The sequence below is a fragment of the Schistocerca americana genome, unplaced genomic scaffold (genome assembly GCF_021461395.2).
Source record: "Schistocerca americana isolate TAMUIC-IGC-003095 unplaced genomic scaffold, iqSchAmer2.1 HiC_scaffold_1629, whole genome shotgun sequence".
NCBI lineage: Eukaryota > Metazoa > Arthropoda > Insecta > Orthoptera > Acrididae > Schistocerca > Schistocerca americana.
This window is the reverse complement of record NW_025725717.1, coordinates 12,501-20,000: the sequence shown is the minus strand read 5'-3', so window position 1 is coordinate 20,000 and position 7,500 is coordinate 12,501. Positions and strand designations below refer to the sequence as shown.

At 55.6% G+C, this 7,500-nt stretch overlaps 2 non-coding genes and 1 pseudogene across 2 annotated transcripts; all 3 read left to right on the top strand.

The window, feature by feature from the left end:
- Positions 1-3,421: 3,421 nt before the first annotated feature.
- LOC124570345 lies at positions 3,422-5,331 on the top strand. The gene has a single exon (XR_006971660.1). It is a non-coding gene; the product is annotated as a small subunit ribosomal RNA (ribosomal RNA).
- A 351-nt stretch (positions 5,332-5,682) lies between these two features.
- Positions 5,683-5,837, top strand: LOC124570344. Its single transcript, XR_006971659.1, has one exon. It is a non-coding gene; the product is annotated as a 5.8S ribosomal RNA (ribosomal RNA).
- A 188-nt stretch (positions 5,838-6,025) lies between these two features.
- LOC124570347 overlaps positions 6,026-7,500 on the top strand; it is a 4,544-nt pseudogene continuing 3,069 nt past the window's right edge.

The following is a 7,500-nucleotide window of genomic DNA, read 5'->3' as shown; positions in this document are numbered from 1 at the left end:
TGTACCTTAACCTAACCCGTATTGTACCTTAACCTAACCCGTATTGTACCTTAACCTAACCCGTATTGTACCTTAACCTAACCCATATTGTACCTTAACCTAACCCATATTGTACCTTAACCTAACCCATATTGTACCTTAACCTAACCCATATTGTACCTTAACCTAACCCATATTGTACCTTAACCTAACCCATATTGTACCTTAACCTAACCCATATTGTACCTTAACCTAACCCATATTGTACCTTAACCTAACCCATATTGTACCTTAACCTAACCCATGTTGCGCCTTAACCTAACCCATGTTGCGCCTTAACCTAACCCATGTTGCGCCTTAACCTAACCCATGTTGCGCCTTAACCTAACCCATGTTGCGCCTTAACCTAACCCATGTTGCGCCTTAACCTAACCCATGTTGCGCCTTAACCTAACCCATGTTGCGCCTTAACCTAACCCATGTTGCGCCTTAACCTAACCCATGTTGCGCCTTAACCTAACCCATGTTGCGCCTTAACCTAACCCATGTTGCGCCTTAACCTAACCCATGTTGCGCCTTAACCTAACCCATGTTGCGCTTTAACCTAACCTATGTTGCGCCTTAACCTAACCTATGTTGCGCCTTAACCTAACCTATGTTGCGCCTTAACCTAACCTATGTTGCGCCTTAACCTAACCTATGTTGCGCCTTAACCTAACCTATGTTGCGCCTTAACCTAACCTATGTTGCGCCTTAACCTAACCTATGTTGCGCCGTAACCTAACCTATGTTGCGCCGTAACCTAACCTATGTTGCGCCATAACCTAACCTATGTTGCGCCTTAACCTAACCTATGTTGCGCCTTAACCTAACCTATGTTGCGCCTTAACCTAACCTATGTTGCGCCGTAACCTAACCTATGTTGCGCCTTAACCTAACCTATGTTGCGCCTTAACCTAACCTATGTTGCGCCTTAACCTAACCTATGTTGCGCCTTAACCTAACCTATGTTGCGCCTTAACCTAACCTATGTTGCGCCTTAACCTAACCTATGTTGCGCCTTAACCTAACCTATGTTGCGCCTTAACCTAACCTATGTTGCGCCTTAACCTAACCTATGTTGCGCCGTAACCTAACCTATGTTGCGCCTTAACCTAACCTATGTTGCGCCTTAACCTAACCTATGTTGCGCCGTAACCTAACCTATGTTGCGCCTTAACCTAACCTATGTTGCGCCTTAACCTAACCTATGTTGCGCCTTAACCTAACCTATGTTGCGCCTTAACCTAACCTATGTTGCGCCTTAACCTAACCTATGTTGCGCCTTAACCCAACACACGTTGGGCCTTAACCCAACACACGTTGGGCCTTAACCCAACACACGTTGGGCCTTAACCCAACACACGTTGGGCCTTAACCCAACACACGTTGGGCCTTAACCCAACACACGTTGGGCCTTAACCCAACACACGTTGGGCCTTAACCCAACACACGTTGGGCCTTAACCCAACACACGTTGGGCCTTAACCCAACACACGTTGGGCCTTAACCCAACACACGTTGGGCCTTAACCCAACACACGTTGGGCCTTAACCCAACACACGTTGGGCCTTAACCCAACACACGTTGGGCCTTAACCCAACACACGTTGGGCCTTAACCCAACACACGTTGGGCCTTAACCCAACACACGTTGGGCCTTAACCCAACACACGTTGGGCCTTAACCCAACACACGTTGGGCCTTAACCTGCTCTGTAATTGTCATACGACGCGTTAAATTAGTGTAGTGTTGCCTAACTGCAACCCCCGCAATATAGTTTGCTACTCGCACTGCCCGGTCCCCAGAGTATCGCTTCATGTTAAACACCTTGCAGCTATACACTGTAATGCGGATGGCGGCAGGACGTACATGCTCAATGCCCTTCGCAGTTGTTCATTGGCATTCGCATGGCGAAGCACAGCCTACGTTGTGGTACGGCTTGTGGCAACTGTCCGCTGATGTTGTACGTCCAAATCACACACTGTACCGCACATTGGTCCTCATGTACTGAATGATACATCGTGGTACATGTGTGACCGTACCACGACTGCGCCAACAACGGCGAACCATACGGTCCAAATATTGTGCACTCAGCTACGTGTCGTCTCCCTATAAGAGCTGGATTGCAGTATGGTATGCCGTGGATGGCGATCAGCATGAGCCGTCTGTTGATGTAGTGGCGCGTGTTGTCAGACGTAGTCGTCTCTTCTCACACACCGTGATAGCATGGTGCACTGCGTTCCACATCTGCGACATGCGACAGAGGCCGGTTGACAGTCGTTCGCGCAATGGACATCGCATACGTACGGGGGCCACCTTCCACGTGTTCGCGAAGCGTGCACATGTTGTTGCGTGTATGTGGGCAGACATAGTGTGTCGTGACACCTGACACAGGCATGCAACAATCGTTGAATTTGCAAATGGCGATGGACGTCTACGTTTGCTGGTGACGTTACGCAAATGAAGAACTGGTAAACCGTTGTGGTGCGGTTGTTCTCGCTAGAGGTGAATCAGTGATGGCGACGATCGGTTGAGCTACCAACCGGTTGTTTCAGCGATACCCACCATGCCCACGAACGTGAATGGCATGTGGGTGTGAAGCGATACGCGGCGGTGGCTGGGTGGGACCGTCCCCGGCCGGTGAGGGGGGGCCTTCCGGCGTGCTGGCCGCGCGGTGCGTGGGCGCACGCGCTACAGCCGGCTGGTGGGGGCGGCCAGTGGCAGGCGCGCCGGCCGACGGAGGCGGCAGGCGGCGCAGCTGCGCGCCGGCGCACCCTGCACGCGGCGCCGTGCGGCCAAAGTAGGTCCTCGCGGGCCCGGTGCGAAGCGCGGTGGACATCTGCAGTGTGCTGGTCCGATTGAGGACTGTGTGCGCTGAGGATGCGCCGCCGCCCGGCGCTCGGCGCCGCGACGCCGTCTGCTGCTCGGTCGCCTCTGCGGTTCTCGCAGGTGGATTGTATCGCAGCTGTGCGGACGTGTTGGCGCGTGCGCTGTGCTGGGAGAGTTCGCTTCGGCACCCAAGTGGGGCTTTTGTCCTTCTGTGGCGCTGGCGTTGGAGCTGCCGGCCACCGTAGGTGGCGCGTGTTGTCTCCCGCCGGCAATGCCACGACAGCACGCTCCCGGGCCTCTGTCGGCAGCGGCAAGCTCAGTTGGGAGCACGGGTGGTCGCACCTAAAGCGTCTACTCGCCAAACTCCGGGCGATTGCGCCTCTCTCGAACCCGACCAAGTACTTAGGACGGCGCTGCGCGCCGCCGGGACCTGAGAGGGTTTCGAGGTGTATTGTGCAGGGGAGCTCAGCCTCCTCCTGTTTGCAGAATAATTGAGCGGACGCTTGCGTGTTCGCGCGGGCCCCCGGGACACACTCCCGGGCGGCCGGCTGCTCAGCTCTAGTTGACGCAGCTCCCTGGTTGATCCTGCCAGTAGTCATATGCTTGTCTCAAAGATTAAGCCATGCATGTCTCAGTACAAGCCGCATTAAGGTGAAACCGCGAATGGCTCATTAAATCAGTTATGGTTCCTTAGATCGTACCCACGTTACTTGGATAACTGTGGTAATTCTAGAGCTAATACATGCAAACAGAGTCCCGACCAGAGATGGAAGGGACGCTTTTATTAGATCAAAACCAATCGGTCGGCTCGTCCGGTCCGTTTGCCTTGGTGACTCTGAATAACTTTGGGCTGATCGCACGGTCCTCGTACCGGCGACGCATCTTTCAAATGTCTGCCTTATCAACTGTCGATGGTAGGTTCTGCGCCTACCATGGTTGTAACGGGTAACGGGGAATCAGGGTTCGATTCCGGAGAGGGAGCCTGAGAAACGGCTACCACATCCAAGGAAGGCAGCAGGCGCGCAAATTACCCACTCCCGGCACGGGGAGGTAGTGACGAAAAATAACGATACGGGACTCATCCGAGGCCCCGTAATCGGAATGAGTACACTTTAAATCCTTTAACGAGTATCTATTGGAGGGCAAGTCTGGTGCCAGCAGCCGCGGTAATTCCAGCTCCAATAGCGTATATTAAAGTTGTTGCGGTTAAAAAGCTCGTAGTTGGATTTGTGTCCCACGCTGTTGGTTCACCGCCCGTCGGTGTTTAACTGGCATGTATCGTGGGACGTCCTGCCGGTGGGGCGAGCTGAAGGCGTGCGACGCGCCTCGTGCGTGCTCGTGCGTCCCGAGGCGGACCCCGTTGCAATCCTACCAGGGTGCTCTTGAGTGAGTGTCTCGGTGGGCCGGCACGTTTACTTTGAACAAATTAGAGTGCTTAAAGCAGGCAAGCCCGCCTGAATACTGTGTGCATGGAATAATGGAATAGGACCTCGGTTCTATTTTGTTGGTTTTCGGAACCCGAGGTAATGATTAATAGGGACAGGCGGGGGCATTCGTATTGCGACGTTAGAGGTGAAATTCTTGGATCGTCGCAAGACGAACAGAAGCGAAAGCATTTGCCAAGTATGTTTTCATTAATCAAGAACGAAAGTTAGAGGTTCGAAGGCGATCAGATACCGCCCTAGTTCTAACCATAAACGATGCCAGCCAGCGATCCGCCGCAGTTCCTCCGATGACTCGGCGGGCAGCCTCCGGGAAACCAAAGCTTTTGGGTTCCGGGGGAAGTATGGTTGCAAAGCTGAAACTTAAAGGAATTGACGGAAGGGCACCACCAGGAGTGGAGCCTGCGGCTTAATTTGACTCAACACGGGAAACCTCACCAGGCCCGGACACCGGAAGGATTGACAGATTGATAGCTCTTTCTTGATTCGGTGGGTGGTGGTGCATGGCCGTTCTTAGTTGGTGGAGCGATTTGTCTGGTTAATTCCGATAACGAACGAGACTCTAGCCTGCTAACTAGTCGCGTGACATCCTTCGTGCTGTCAGCGATTACTTTTCTTCTTAGAGGGACAGGCGGCTTCTAGCCGCACGAGATTGAGCAATAACAGGTCTGTGATGCCCTTAGATGTTCTGGGCCGCACGCGCGCTACACTGAAGGAATCAGCGTGTCTTCCTAGGCCGAAAGGTCGGGGTAACCCGCTGAACCTCCTTCGTGCTAGGGATTGGGGCTTGCAATTGTTCCCCATGAACGAGGAATTCCCAGTAAGCGCGAGTCATAAGCTCGCGTTGATTACGTCCCTGCCCTTTGTACACACCGCCCGTCGCTACTACCGATTGAATGATTTAGTGAGGTCTTCGGACTGGTACGCGGCATTGACTCTGTCGTTGCCGATGCTACCGGAAAGATGACCAAACTTGATCATTTAGAGGAAGTAAAAGTCGTAACAAGGTTTCCGTAGGTGAACCTGCGGAAGGATCATTACCGACTAGACTGCATGTCTTTCGATGTGCGTGTCGTGTCGCGCAACACGCTACCTGTACGGCTCGCAGTAGCCGTGCGCCGCGTGCGGAACCACGCGTGCTTCTCAAAACTAACGCCAATGTTGTGTGGTACGAGCGCTGAAGCGCTGGAGCGGCTGGCCTGCGGCACCTGGCGCCTGGCGCCGGTTTTGAATGACTTTCGCCCGACTGCCTGTCCGCTCCGGTGTGGAGCCGTACGACGCCCATCGGCCGTGAGGCCGTTGGACACAGAACGCTTGAACAGGGGCCGCCACACGCCTACGTCCCGCCTATGCAACTGTCTTGAAAGAGACAGTGTAAACTAAGAAAAGATCACCCAGGACGGTGGATCACTCGGCTCGTGGGTCGATGAAGAACGCAGCAAATTGCGCGTCGACATGTGAACTGCAGGACACATGAACATCGACGTTTCGAACGCACATTGCGGTCCATGGATTCCGTTCCCGGGCCACGTCTGGCTGAGGGTCGGCTACGTATACTGAAGCGCGCGGCGTTTGCCCCGCTTCGCAGACCTGGGAGCGTCGCGGCCGCCTGTGGGGCCGGCCGCGCCTCCTTAAACGTGCGATGCGCGCCCGTCGCCTGGCGGTTCGCATACCGGTACTTACTCGGTAGCGTGCACAGCCGGCTGGCGGTGTGGCGTGCGACACCTCGTACAACGACCTCAGAGCAGGCGAGACTACCCGCTGAATTTAAGCATATTACTAAGCGGAGGAAAAGAAACTAACAAGGATTCCCCCAGTAGCGGCGAGCGAACAGGGAAGAGTCCAGCACCGAACCCCGCAGGCTGCCGCCTGTCGTGGCATGTGGTGTTTGGGAGGGTCCACTACCCCGACGCCTCGCGCCGAGCCCAAGTCCAACTTGAATGAGGCCACGGCCCGTAGAGGGTGCCAGGCCCGTAGCGGCCGGTGCGAGCGTCGGCGGGACCTCTCCTTCGAGTCGGGTTGCTTGAGAGTGCAGCTCCAAGTGGGTGGTAAACTCCATCTGAGACTAAATATGACCACGAGACCGATAGCGAACAAGTACCGTGAGGGAAAGTTGAAAAGAACTTTGAAGAGAGAGTTCAAAAGTACGTGAAACCGTTCTGGGGTAAACGTGAGAAGTCCGAAAGGTCGAACGGGTGAGATTCACGCCCATCCGGCCACTGGCCTCCGCCCTCGGCAGATGGGGCCGGCCGCCCGCGCGGAGCAATCCGCGGCGGGGTCGTGTCCGGTTGCCTTTCCACTCGCCGCGGGGTGGGGCCGTTCCGGTGTGCGGTGGGCCGCACTTCTCCCCTAGTAGGACGTCGCGACCCGCTGGGTGCCGGCCTACGGCCCGGGTGCGCAGCCTGTCCTTCCGCGGGCCTCGGTTCGCGTCTGTTGGGCAGAGCCCCGGTGTCCTGGCTGGCTGCCCGGCGGTATATCTGGAGGAGTCGATTCGCCCCTTTGGGCGCTCGGGCTCCCGGCAAGCGCGCGCGGTTCTTCCCGGATGACGGACCTACCTGGCCCGGCCCCGGACCCGCGCCGCTGTTGGCTCGGGATGCTCTCGGGCGGAATAATCGCTCCCGTCAGCGGCGCTTCAGCTTTGGACAATTTCACGACCCGTCTTGAAACACGGACCAAGGAGTCTAACATGTGCGCGAGTCATTGGGCTGTACGAAACCTAAAGGCGTAATGAAAGTGAAGGTCTCGCCTTGCGCGGGCCGAGGGAGGATGGGGCTTCCCCGCCCTTCACGGGGCGGCGGCCTCCGCACTCCCGGGGCGTCTCGTCCTCATTGCGAGGTGAGGCGCACCTAGAGCGTACACGTTGGGACCCGAAAGATGGTGAACTATGCCTGGCCAGGACGAAGTCAGGGGAAACCCTGATGGAGGTCCGTAGCGATTCTGACGTGCAAATCGATCGTCGGAGCTGGGTATAGGGGCGAAAGACTAATCGAACCATCTAGTAGCTGGTTCCCTCCGAAGTTTCCCTCAGGATAGCTGGTGCTCGTACGAGTCTCATCCGGTAAAGCGAATGATTAGAGGCCTTGGGGCCGAAACGACCTCAACCTATTCTCAAACTTTAAATGGGTGAGATCTCCGGCTTGCTTGATATGCTGAAGCCGCGAGCAAACGACTCGGATCGGAGTGCCAAGTGGGCCACTTTTGGTAAGCAG